The sequence below is a fragment of the Lynx canadensis genome, chromosome C1, assembly GCF_007474595.2.
Source record: "Lynx canadensis isolate LIC74 chromosome C1, mLynCan4.pri.v2, whole genome shotgun sequence".
Taxonomy (NCBI): domain Eukaryota; kingdom Metazoa; phylum Chordata; class Mammalia; order Carnivora; family Felidae; genus Lynx; species Lynx canadensis.
Genome location: NC_044310.1, coordinates 47,188,245 through 47,201,015, shown reverse-complemented (window position 1 = coordinate 47,201,015; position 12,771 = coordinate 47,188,245).

The window sequence follows — 12,771 nt, the reverse complement described above, 5'->3', positions numbered from 1 at the left end:
CTATCCGAGAACCAATAGTCTTTAGAGGTAGGCCAGTGACTCCCAGCCTTTTAATCAAGGACCCCTTTTGTATGACCCAACTGTGTGCATGGACTTTTACAGCACACAGTTCTGTCTTGAAGGAGTGGAGGGTATAGACTCGTGACTAGGGTTTCTTGCTATGCTGGCTGTTTAGGAGTTGAGTTAGTTGGGTGTGGGGCACAAGTCACAGTGTGATCCTGCTTGCACGTCTCAGAATTTTTGTGATATCATCAAACACCAATCAGGACCTCTGATCATCATGTGATTTCTGCTATTATCAAAATTCTAGCCAAGAGAAAAAATTGTGATTTTAATTAGTCTGGGTGGCCTAATTATGTGAGAGAAAATATAAAATTTTTAGTTAGGCTCTCTGAAATATTAAGCATAGCTAAAAGATTCCCAGTACCATCTTTGTGGACCATAAGGGGCCTGGGACCTCATCCTGGGCCACATGGGTCTGAAGTCAGATTGCTGTCTTCTTCTCTTCAGAATATAAAGTAAAATCAACATGTATTAATTTTGACCAGTATATTTTTGTAGGTTAGGGATGATGGATGGTCTACTTAAGTGTTCTGTTGTTCTATATTTAAAGATATTTTTTAAAAGCAATTATTGTTTTTCTACACAGACAAGTTGAATTTGATTTTTTTTCTACAACTGTTCTTCTGATGTTATAGTAGCCTTGAGAGATCGAGGACTAGTCTTATTTTGGGGGGAGCAACATGGGATTGTAACATCTGCCCTGATTACTTCCCAGGATTATTATGGGTTTTGAATATAGTTAACATGTATATGCTTTTTACAGCATCCAAACAGCTATACCCCTGCTGATTCTTATATTCTAGCATTGTCTTAGTCTGGGCTGTAAGATTATTAGTTAAAAGAGGTCATTTCCAAAAGGATGGCCATTGCCTGATCGAGTACAACACAGAATTGAAGATGATCTATTCTTTTTTTTTTTTTAATTTTTTAATGTTTATTTTTGAGACAGAGAGAGAGACAGAGTACAAGCAGGGGAGGGGCAGAGAGTGAGGGAGACACAGAATCCGAAGCAGGCTCCAGGCTCTGAGCTGTCAGCACAGAGCCTGATGCGGGGCTTGAACCCACAAACTGTGAGATCATGACCTGAGCCACCCAGGCACCCCGAGAGGTGCCTCTTGAATCAGTATGAGAATAGAATAGTAGAAAAAAAATAGAATAGTGACTAGCATCGCCTTTCAGCGTTGTCTGGGCAAGCTCCTCACAGTGTGAGTCTCCCAGTTCTGTCCAGCAGGCTAACGTTCTGGTTAGTCTTTCCCTTAAGAGCCTACGCGCTGCAGTCCGAGCTGGATTTGATGCCAGCTCGTTCTGCATAGGTGAGTGTCCTCTGTAAAAGCTCGATTTTCTTCCCCTGGAAAATGGACATAGGAATGGTTAGGGCTTCGTGATGGGTACTCAGGATGCCAGCATGGAGGAGGTATGTGCATCAAGAGTGTGTGACAGCAGTTCGTGGGTTCGAGCCCCATGTTGGGCTCTGTGCTGACGATGTGGAGCCTGCTTGCAATTCTCTCTCCCCCCCCCCACTCTCTCTCTGCTCCTTCCCTGCTCTCTCTTTCTCTCAACCCCCCCACCAAAACAAAAAACAACACAGAACAAAAAAGAATGCATGTCAGGACCACCTGTGAGGCCACCCCTCTGTCCCTTTGTCCCCTTGGCCCACCGAACTCACCTGCAGCCAGGGTGGAGAGTTTCCAGTCCTGTTCTCACCCTGCTGCCTCCTTTTCTGCCTAACGGTTTTTCTGGCACCACATGAACCACATGATTTCACTCACCCACAAACAGGGGCACCTCAGAAGGACACCCTTGGTGTCCCATATCCAGGGGATCAATATCCGTGAGTAAATTAACATAGGGCTTGTTCCACAGTTTGTCAGCAGGTCCCCTGTGGGACTGGGTCCCCACTGCCCAGAACTTTATCCCCCTCATTAATGCGTACTCTATAGGCTTCCCTCCCTTCCGTCTCTCTTCATCCACTTCTTCACATGAAGATCCCTGAGATCACTGCCAAATAAATGGCCCGGTGCCCACCTACCCTACCGTAGTACCTGCCTCGGGGCCTGCTGTGAGGGGAAACAAAACTGTGAAGTCCACTGTCAAACTTGTCATTATCGAATCTCCATAACAACCCCCCAGTAACAGATGAAGACACTCACATTCCGAGGGGTGAAGTAACTGGCCCAGGATTACACTGCAAACAGTTCTAAGAATCCTTATCTGAGGATTGTTTGGAGGAAGTCGTAGGTCAACTCTGAGACATAAATGGGCATCGTAAACGGTAGCACTGGGTGTGAGTTGCTTATTGTCCCTTCAGAGTGCTACCTCTTCTAATGATGGTGACATGGAGAGTGATCCTCAGATGCCCAGAATAGCCATAAAAACATGCCCAAGTTACAATAGCTAATCATCCCTCCTTCAGGCCACACAGTCAATTCCCACAGCAACCTCTCAGTTTGAACCTATTATCTGTGATTCATGGGCTTCGAATCTGGAGTGACCCTAATAGCCACCCATGCAATGGGAATTTTGACTTGGAAATCATAGTTCAGGCGTAAAGGGGTATTTACACACAAGTGACAGCTCGTCTGGGAGCAGGAGAAGTTTATTTAACAGCCGGAACAGATTGCAGAGTTACCGCTCAATGGCCTGGTCCAGAACACGGAAATCTGTCAGGAGTCCAAATGGGAAGGAAACACAGCCTGGGAGGACAAGGCCGTCTTGGGGAGGCCTGCTCACCAGCACTCGAACTTAATCTGCAGAGGACATTCAGGTCGGACTGTTCAGGAGACGTGGTCGTCAGGGCTCAGCAAGATGAAGGTTCTGACAGTAAGATCAGTAACTACAGCAATAATAAGAGTACCATTCACTACTGAGACCTCTGACAAATCAGGACCCACAAGCCCTTGACTATTTGATTCCTGCAACTATTCTTTGAGGGGGATGTAACTGTCCCACTGTCCACATGAATGAAGAAATCAGAGCCCAGGGAGCCTCAGTGACCTGATGCAGACATCACGATTTGGACTATGTAGGCCTTCCAAGCTTTTGGGCCCCAGATTCGTGCCACCTGGAGGTGTTAGGTGTCTTCTATTTCTGCTTTGCAAGTACTGTGTTAAGACATGATGCTTGCTACTGCTGTGGCCTTCTAATGAACCTGAGAATCATGAAGATACGATCCAAGAACTCTCATATCACCTTGTCATTGAGCCAACACTGGCATTGCTTCCCTTGAAACTTTTTTGTGAAGTGAGATTATTAAATGTCTTTATTGTTTATGCTGCTATTAATTGAGTATTGTCTTCCTTGCACCCAAAAGAATTCCTGCTGATAAAATATTCTATTTTCCATTTTATGAGCTAAAGAATACATTTTATGGGTTAAATAACAGTGTCACAGAGCTAGTAAGTGAAACAGCTGTGCTTTAAGCCAGGTCTGCCTGAGCCTAAGCTTTTCACTGCTACTATTCTGCCTGGAGCCAAGTCTGAGGTCCAGGTAATTACATTCCAGGGCAATATGTTGGCCCCGTCAAATAAGACCTCTCCACTGGGTAGGTATCTCTCTGTCACTGGAAATGTTCAAGTGAAGATGACTGTAAGGGTTGTTGGGGAAGAGGGTCAGGATCTGAGCAGACAAAGTGAGGAAGATGAACGCCAAGTAAGAGGCAGGTGCTCCATAAATGTATTCTGGAACAGAACCAAAGGGACCCAAAGACCAGGTGAAAAAGAAGTTGCAGCCTTGGCTGACCAGCTTTTCAATCTCGGAAAGTGTCTCAGGCATTTTCTCAAGGAATGCTCAAGGAATGAGCATGGTGATTCGGCTCCTGGACTACTAAGGCCCACGGTGTGGTGACTGGTAAAGCTCAGGTCTGGGTCTATATCAGAGTCCTAACTCTGACATTTCTTAGCTGTGAACCTCATCTTCCTCCTTTGTCCAATGGGAAAAATGGACTTGGTGTACCTCACAGGCCCACTGTGAGGATCAAAGGAGATTGTTGTACACTTCCACAAACATTTTCCGAGGACCTACTTTGTGCCTAGCCTTCTGTTGAATCCTGATGTCTGTGTAAGCTGTGAAGAGCTTTCCAAATTTAAAATATTAAGTAGTATTCTTTATTTTTAAAAATTATACAACTTCTGTCTCCTTCCTACCCCAGCAAGGGAGCAAAAAAGGACCTCATTCATCTGTTTTGAAATAAATTGAGCTCTCATCCAGGAAAATAGAAGAAATGGCTCCAACAGACAGAGTTTCCAGCGAGACAAATCCCCCAATGGCCTCTCTCTGCCACCGCTCAATAATGGTGTTTGCTATAAATCAGAGAGCTTCTTTATCAAGTGCCTGGGAAACGCTTGGGACCGATTTAGCCCTAGAGTGAGATTAATCACAAATGCTGCTTTAGAAAGAGTGATGGGTATGAATAAGAAGGTCCAGTGGACATCATTTTGATTCACCTTGATTGCCATAGATAGCTGGAGTTTGCAAACTAGGGCTCTAAGTTTTTAAATGTTTCTCAGTTTGGGGAAAAATAACTGCATCCAAAAATAGATTTCTATATCCCTAACAATAACCTAGTGGAACAGAGGAACAAACTCATGGTTTTCAAAACACTGACTATGTGTATCAAACATTGTGCTTATATCATCTATTTTAGTCTCCATAACAATTCTGTGAGATGGGTCTGGTTATCCTTACTCTAAGGATGAGAAAAATGAGACCTATCACTGTGAAATGACTTGTATAAATGACCAGGTGGTAGAGAGGAGAAGAAAATGCAGTTCTGGTTGACTCTAGAACCATAACACAGAGCCTCTTGGAGACTTGACTGTAGATCCCTCACAGCTGAGCTCCATAGAGTCACCAAGAAATGAGTGGAAGTGACGTACCGAGACTGCTGGCTCCAACAGCAATGCTTGAAAGAATACTTTAGGACCCATCTTTAATGACACTTTCTATGATGGCCTTCTCAAACATCTCACTTTGTTTTCAAAGGTAGAGGACGAATGAATGAATGAAAGTCTGCCAGGCAGGGTAATAATCCACCTCCTCTTTGCCCATGACTACATACTTTGATCACAGTATGATGGTCACGGAGGGTTTGGCACCACTCAGACCACCTTCTTGAAGAGAACCTGCTGTGGGGAACATGGGTGACCAATCCTCCACATCTCCATATCCACTGTGATGCGTAACTCAGACTGCCCCCAGCCTGTGACTGAGCACAGCAGGAGTACCAGGATTGGGTTGGGCCATTCATGCCTCACATGAGGGACTTATAATGGATAATTTTTGCTTAGGGACTTCCTGTTGGCCTTACTGAGATTCTTAGAACTGTACTACAGTCAGAAGCTCTTCTGACTCTACTTTCCCTATTTGCAGATGACATGATATTCTAAGTAGAAAACCCAAAAGACTCCACCAAAAAATGGCTAAAACTAATACATGAATTTTAGTAAAGTCACAGGATATAAAATCAACATGCAGAAGTCTATTGCATTTCTATACACCAATAATGAAGCAACAGAAAAAGAAATCATGGAATTGATCCCATTTGCAATTGCACCAAAACCAGTAAGAAACCTAGGAATAAGCCTAACTAAAGAGGTAAAAGATGTATACTCTGAAAACTATAGAACACTTATGAAAGAAATTGAAGATGACACAAAGAAATGGAAAAGTATTCCATACTCATGGATTGGAAGAACAAACATTGTTGAAATGTCTTTACTACTCAAAGCAATGTACATATTTAGTGCAATCCCTATCAAAATACCACTAGCATTTTTCACAGAGCTGGAGCAAATAATTCTAAAAATTTTATGGGACCAGAAGGGATCCCACATAGCCAAAGCAATCCTGAGGAAGAAAAAAACTGGAGGCATCATGATTCCAGATTTCAAACTATATTACAAATCTGTAGTCATCACGACAGTGTGATACTGGTACAAAGACAGACACATAGATCAGTGGAACAGAATAGAAAACCCAGAAATGGACCCACAACTATATGGTCAACTAATCTTCAACAAAACAGAAAAGAATATCCAATGGAAAAAAGACAGTCTCTTAAACTAATGGTGTTGGGAAAACTAGACAGTGACATGCAGAAGAATGAAACTGGACCACTTTCTTACACCATACACAAAAATAAATTCAAAATGGATGAAACACCTAAATGTAAGACAGGAAACATCAAAATCCTAGAGGAGAATACAGGCAGCAACTTCTTTGACCTTGGCCACAGCAACTTCTTATTAGACATGTCACTGAAGGCAAGGGAAACAAAAGCAAACATGAACTATTGATACTTCATCAAGATAAAAATCTTCTGCACAACAAAGGAAACAGTCAACAAAACTAAAATGTAGCCTAAAGAATGAGAAAAGATATTTCAAACAACATATCTGATAAAGGGTTTGTATCCAAAATCTATAAATAACTTATCAAACTCAACACCCAAAAAACAAATAACCCAATCAAGAAATGGGCAAAAGACATGAATAGACACTTTTCCAAAGAAGACATCCAGATGGCTAACAGGCACATGAAAAGATGCTCAACATGACTCATCGTCAGGGAAATACAAATCAAAACCACAATGAGATACCACCTCACACCTGTCAGAATGGCTAAAATTAACAATACAAGCAACAACAGTTATTGGCAAGGATGCAGAGAAAGGGGAATACTCTTGCATTGGTGGTGGGAATGAAAACTGGTGCAGCCACTCTGGAGAACAGTATGGAGGTTCCTCAGGAAACTAATAATAGAACTACCCTACAATCCAGCAATTGCAGTGTTAGGTATTTACCCAAAGGATACAAAAATACAGATTTGAAGGGGTACATGCACTCTAATGTTTATAGCAGCATTATCAACAATAGGGAAACTATGGAGAGAACCCAAATGTCCACTGACTGATGAATGGATAAAAAACATGTGGTACACACACACACACACACACACACACACACACACAAACACACACACAATGGAATATTACTCGGTGATCAAAAAGAATGAAATCTTGCCATTTGCAATGATGTGGATGGAGCTAGAATGTATTATGCTAAGCAAAACAAGTCAATCAGAGAAATATAAAACACCATATGATTTCGCTCATATCTGGAATTTAAGAAGCAAAACACATGAACATATGGGAAAGGGTAGTAAAAGAAGAGAGAAATAAACCACAAAAGACTCTTAATGATAGAGAACAAAGTATGGGTTGACAGAGGGAGGAGGGTGAGAGATGGGCTAGATGGGTGATAGCTATTAAGGAGGGCACTTGTGATGAGCCCTGGACTTTGCACGTATGTGATGAACCCCTGAATTCTCCTGAAACCAATACTGCACTGTATGTTAACTAAAATTTAAATTAAAAAAAGAAGAAATTCTTCTGATTCAATCCTCTTTCTCCCCACTCCCCTTGCACATGTGTGAGACCTGTATCATGGTCTGCAGACTCTCCCTGCCTATTCCTGCCCGCCACACCCCTTATCATTCATGAGTTTCTCCAATAACTCTCTTGCACATCTAATCCTATCTTGGTGTCTGCTTCTTGGAGAACTCTGAGGGATGGACTTAGTGATTCTATTTTCCAAACCCAGTGTCTACTGCCAAGAAAGCAGATCAATATGGTGATATTGTCATGGAATGGAATATGATAAAGCAGTGACAAATGGATGAATTAGAGATACAGGTATCAACATGGAGACATCTCAAAATATAATGTTGAGCAAAAGCAAAAAAGGTGCAGAGTGTGTACATAGAGTATGTACTGTTTATATAAAGTTTTCAAATGTGTAAAATAAATGGCCCCTAAGGGCAACCTCATTTGAAAAAAGGCAAACGTGTGGAAATGAATACCTGGAGGGCAAAAAAAGGGGGGGGGATGCATCATTTGTACATGCATACATATGTAATAAAAGTATAAAAACATACCAGGGAATGATAAGCACAAAATTCAGAAGAGAGGTTACCACTGGGGATAGAAAGGAAGGAGAATGCAGTCAGGTTTTTATTTTAAGCTGGATAGTTGGTACATGGTTGTGCATTGTACTTATGCTTTTTATATGCCTGAAGTATTCCATTAAAAATACATATTAAATCATACCCAACAAATTGCCTCTTTTGAAAAATAATATTAAATTGATTTGGAATTGGGTTCAGTGGAAAATCTTGGATCTGTGTTGTCACATGCCAGCAGCTGGGCCTTAGTCTATTGTGGCTACTCCTGCCCTGAGTAGCAATTACTTTGGTCCTTGTTTTTACTCTCTCCCTCTCCCAGACCCTTACTGGACCATGAGCTCTAAGAAAGACAACTCTCAACAATTTGTTTCTGAATCCCCAGTGGCTATGACAGTAGCAGGAGAGCAATATGTGTATATTATGACTTTAATAATCAGAAGATGATTGGGGCGCCTCGGTGGCTCAGTCAGTTGAGCCTCCGACTTCGGCTCAGGTCATGATCTCATGGCCTGTGAATTCGAGCCCCACGTTGGGCTCTGTGCCAACAGCTCGGAGCCTGGAGCCTGCTTCGGATTCTGTGTCTCCCTCTCTCTCTGACCCTCCCCCTTCATGCTCTGTCTGTCTCTGTCTCAAAAATTAATTAACATTAAAAAAATAAAAAAAATAATAATCAGAAGATGAGAAACTGGGGATTGTGAAGACAGAAGGCAGGTAGAGCAGAAGGCAGAGCATAAATAACTAATTTTTTCAACATAGGTAGGAAGGCTTCTGCCTTTGGGCACCACTGCATGTGGGAATCAGGTCTGTCATGAGGTATGCGAGGGGCCAGGTTGGAGGGTCTGACGTATTTGAGTTCCTACTACTGTACTCCAGCCAACTTATTAAGGGCTTCATGTGTTTCATTTCCAATCTTCCCCACTTGGAGAGTTGGGCATTTATCACCCCACTTGGAGAGCTGGGCATTATCACCCTTTGTTACAGATAAAGAAACTGAGGCTCAGCAAAGTCAAGAACTGCCAGAACCATCCAACTGCTAACTAGCAGAGCCAGGCTCAGCCAGAAGTCTTTGTGGTCTCAATTGTCCACCATGGGGCTCTGTATCCAGGCTCTGTAACGTGTCCTCTCCTGGACAACGGTGAGCCTTGCTCATCCCACTGTTCAGCTCCTTCCTCTTCCGGGGAGCCTGCCTGACCAAGCCCACATCTACCACATTTGCTTCATACTATATAGTTTGTTAGGTGACTTTATATACATTACTTCCTGTAATTCCCACAATAATTTAGTGATGGTGGTGTTATTACCTCATCTTATAAATGAGAAATAAAACTCGAGAGGTTAAATAACTTTCCCAAGACCACACAGCTAGTAAAAGGCAGAGTTCAGACTTGAACAGAAATCTAGAAAGTAGAATTCCTATGCTTTCTTTCTGTTGCTTATATTTCTCTCTGCATTGCATGTTTCATTCTTCCATTTAGAATATAAGAACCTCAAGCACAGGGGGCCGTGATCCCACTTCATTGTAGTCCCTCCCAAACACCTCATGTACACATTAGGTGCTTTCTAAATGCAGTCTGAGTAAAAGCCAGTGTGCTTAAGATGCAATTCTATATGTCAAACTCTGGAAAAGCCCTGTGCAAATACAGACTCCGTGTGTGTAAGACAGCACTCAAAACATGCCTTCTCTGCATACACATGGTGCAGCTGGCGTGACACCTTTAAGGAAACAACTCTGTTTGAAAAAACGAAAACCAGCTCTCCTGTCTGTGCCTGCCGGCGGCTGTGGATCTCTTAGCCAGATGCTCTGCTTCCCTATTTCTGCACTGTGTTCTTCCCCGTTCTCTCCTCCCCACAGTCCAGGTTCCGCATCTCCTCCCACTTGGTATCCCCACTTCCTTGACCCCTCCAGCTGTGACCTCAGCTTCTCTCTTCTAAAATTGCCTCTTCCTAGCTTTGGGGCATTCACCCAGTGTCTCTCAGAGCCAGCTCCACAGACGTCTTATGGGCAGCCCCACCGTCTGCCCCGTCTCAGATTCCTAGGGACTACTGAGACACATGGCAAGTGCATATACAGACTCATCTGTATCTGTGAAGCCAGGGACTTACACCTGGCCGCACAGATCCATGTCTACTGGGCCAAAAGCAAAGACAGAGACGTGCATTTTTGCCTCTTGGGGCAAAGGGCACACGTGCAATCCCTCTCATGTTTTGTATACAACAAGGCATGCCCAGATGCACAGGTCCATGTACACACAGACTCACGTGACTGTATGCATTTGAGACTGAGTCTGTGGTGCACAAACCTCTCAGAATGTGGCTACCGATGTATGCATACACAGTGCCATGTGCACTTACGTGGAACACACATGCACGGAAGGGCAAGGAAGGCAGACTTAGCCTCCTCCTTCCCAAGGAAGATTCCATCACAGCATGGAAGACACAGGTTCACACCTTCTCCTTGGGGCCAGCTCTGCCTTTGTCAGGTTGTCTGGCCCTAGGAACAGAGCTGGAACTTTTGGCCTGGGAGTCCCCAGGTGCCCACACACTGGCCTGTCACCTCCGCATTCAGCCACTCCTCTCACCAGGCACTCTCGGCTCTCAGCGGGGAAGGCGCTAAGGCTTGAGGTAATTAAATCTCTCTGCGCTTCAGCAACATTGATCTGTACAGGGACACACTCTGACTCCAAAAGAAACAAAGCTTTTAATTTCCCAGCTGGAATACGCTGTTCTTAGACTTGTTTCATGTGTGAGTCATAAGAGTAAAAATTACAGCACATACTCTCACCTTTGGAGCCTGCCGTAGCTTGTAAGGCACTTTTGTACCATTTCACTTGCATCTCACAATAAGCCTATGGGAAAGACAGTATATGAATCAGTCCATTTTATAGATGAGGACAGTGAGGCTAAAACGGCAACAATAGCCGTGACTGGCTTCCTACTATCTGTCAGGCCCTGTTCTAAGTACTTTGCATGTTTTAACTTTTAAAAATTCTTACAACTGTGAGGTAGGTCTGCGTTCATCCCTATTTTACAGACGAGGAAACTGAAATACAATAAGGTCACATAAACAGCCTGAGGTCACATACTTGGTAAGTAGTCTGGCTTCATCGAATGCTATATGCAGTTAAAGGGACTTGGCACAGGGTATTTGTCTTTTGCATAAAAATCTAAAGCAATGACTCACCATGCTCTGACCACCAATGACCATATATATGATTTTCATATATCACTGACTCCACCCTTAAAAGATTTTACTTATTACAAACGCTGTATTCATTAAGAAATAGCCTGTCTTGCACAGAGCCTGCTTGGGATTCCCTCTCATCCTCTCTCTCTGCCCCTTCCCCACTCACACTGTCTCTGTCTCTCTCAAAACAAATAAAGAAATAGCCTGTCTTATAGCCATTACTATGAGACTTTTGAAGTTTTGAAAATAGCTTGGGGAACACTGAACCTCCAAAATATTGCTACTGATTGAGATGCGTGGTGATCAAAGGGATCCAGGCTGGAGACATTTGAGATACGGAAGAGAATTTAGTTAAAGTACTTCCTAAGACTGACCTGGGTTCAAATCCTGGCTCTATCATTTACCCCTTTTAAAAGGTGTCCTTGGGCAAGTAACATACCTGTCTGAGTCTTGGTTCACTTTCCTGCCGTGAGAGATGGAAACAATAGCACCCATAATTGTAACATCAAGGGCACAGTGGAGTGATCATGGATGCCCCACAACACCTCTGAGGGAGGAAAGAAATATTTGTAATCGTCAGAAACAAGATACAGCCAGCAGAAGTGTATGAAATCAGTTACGTGAATTGTGAACTATATGTCAAAGTTCTATTTGTCCTGAGACAGGGTGGAAATCAGCACATTTCTCATCAAGATAGAAAATAAGAACAGAGAAAAAACAGGAGCTCTTTGGAATAACTCAGCTGCAGAAAGACTTTATTCTCATCATGGGCATTCTGTTGGGACATCCACAGGACCACCATTGTTCATCTCAATGCTTGCTTGCCTCTGTGTCCCTTGATGTGCACCTTCTGACTCTTCTAGCTATTTAGTTAATGAGAGTTGGTTGTGGTTTTGTCCTTAGTTATTGTGCTTATGTGAAAACAACTTTAGAACACATCTTCCTTTCTCCTTGCCAATCCCTGTGTGTCTCTGGCTTTCTAAAGCCTTCATCTCTGATGTGTCTCCATCCTTGCTCTCTCCTTTCTCACCGATCTTGCATTTTCTTACTTAGAATTGTTTCAAGAGAATCAGTGCAAGCCTCAACCACATTAGGAAAAACAGCTGGTTTCCAGATAAATCCTTGTGGATCCTGAGCCTCTACTGACCTGGGAAATTTTGAGCATCCAATACCAATGTATGCATGTTTCTTTGTTTACAATTGTATGGTTTCTTCTCTACTAGTATTTTATGCATAAAACATACACAAATAGCGATTTTTAAGATCGGGATTTTTAAAAAGTGTGAGATAAAAATAAACAGTAATTTAAAAATAATTTATTAATGAGACAAAAATGCTTGCTCTCACGAAAATAGTATGTTTTTGAAAATCTTGGTTTCTGAGCTAGTTATTCAAAGATCTAGTCTGACGTTCAATTTATACCGGAGATTGAATTTAATAATTGTCTTAGCTGTAAGAGACTACCGACAACTGCTTTCATCACAGAAAATGTCAGCAAATTGCAAACTCTTGACTTTTGGAAAAATAATTGTATATCTCATCTTTATTTTATACAACTTTTTAAA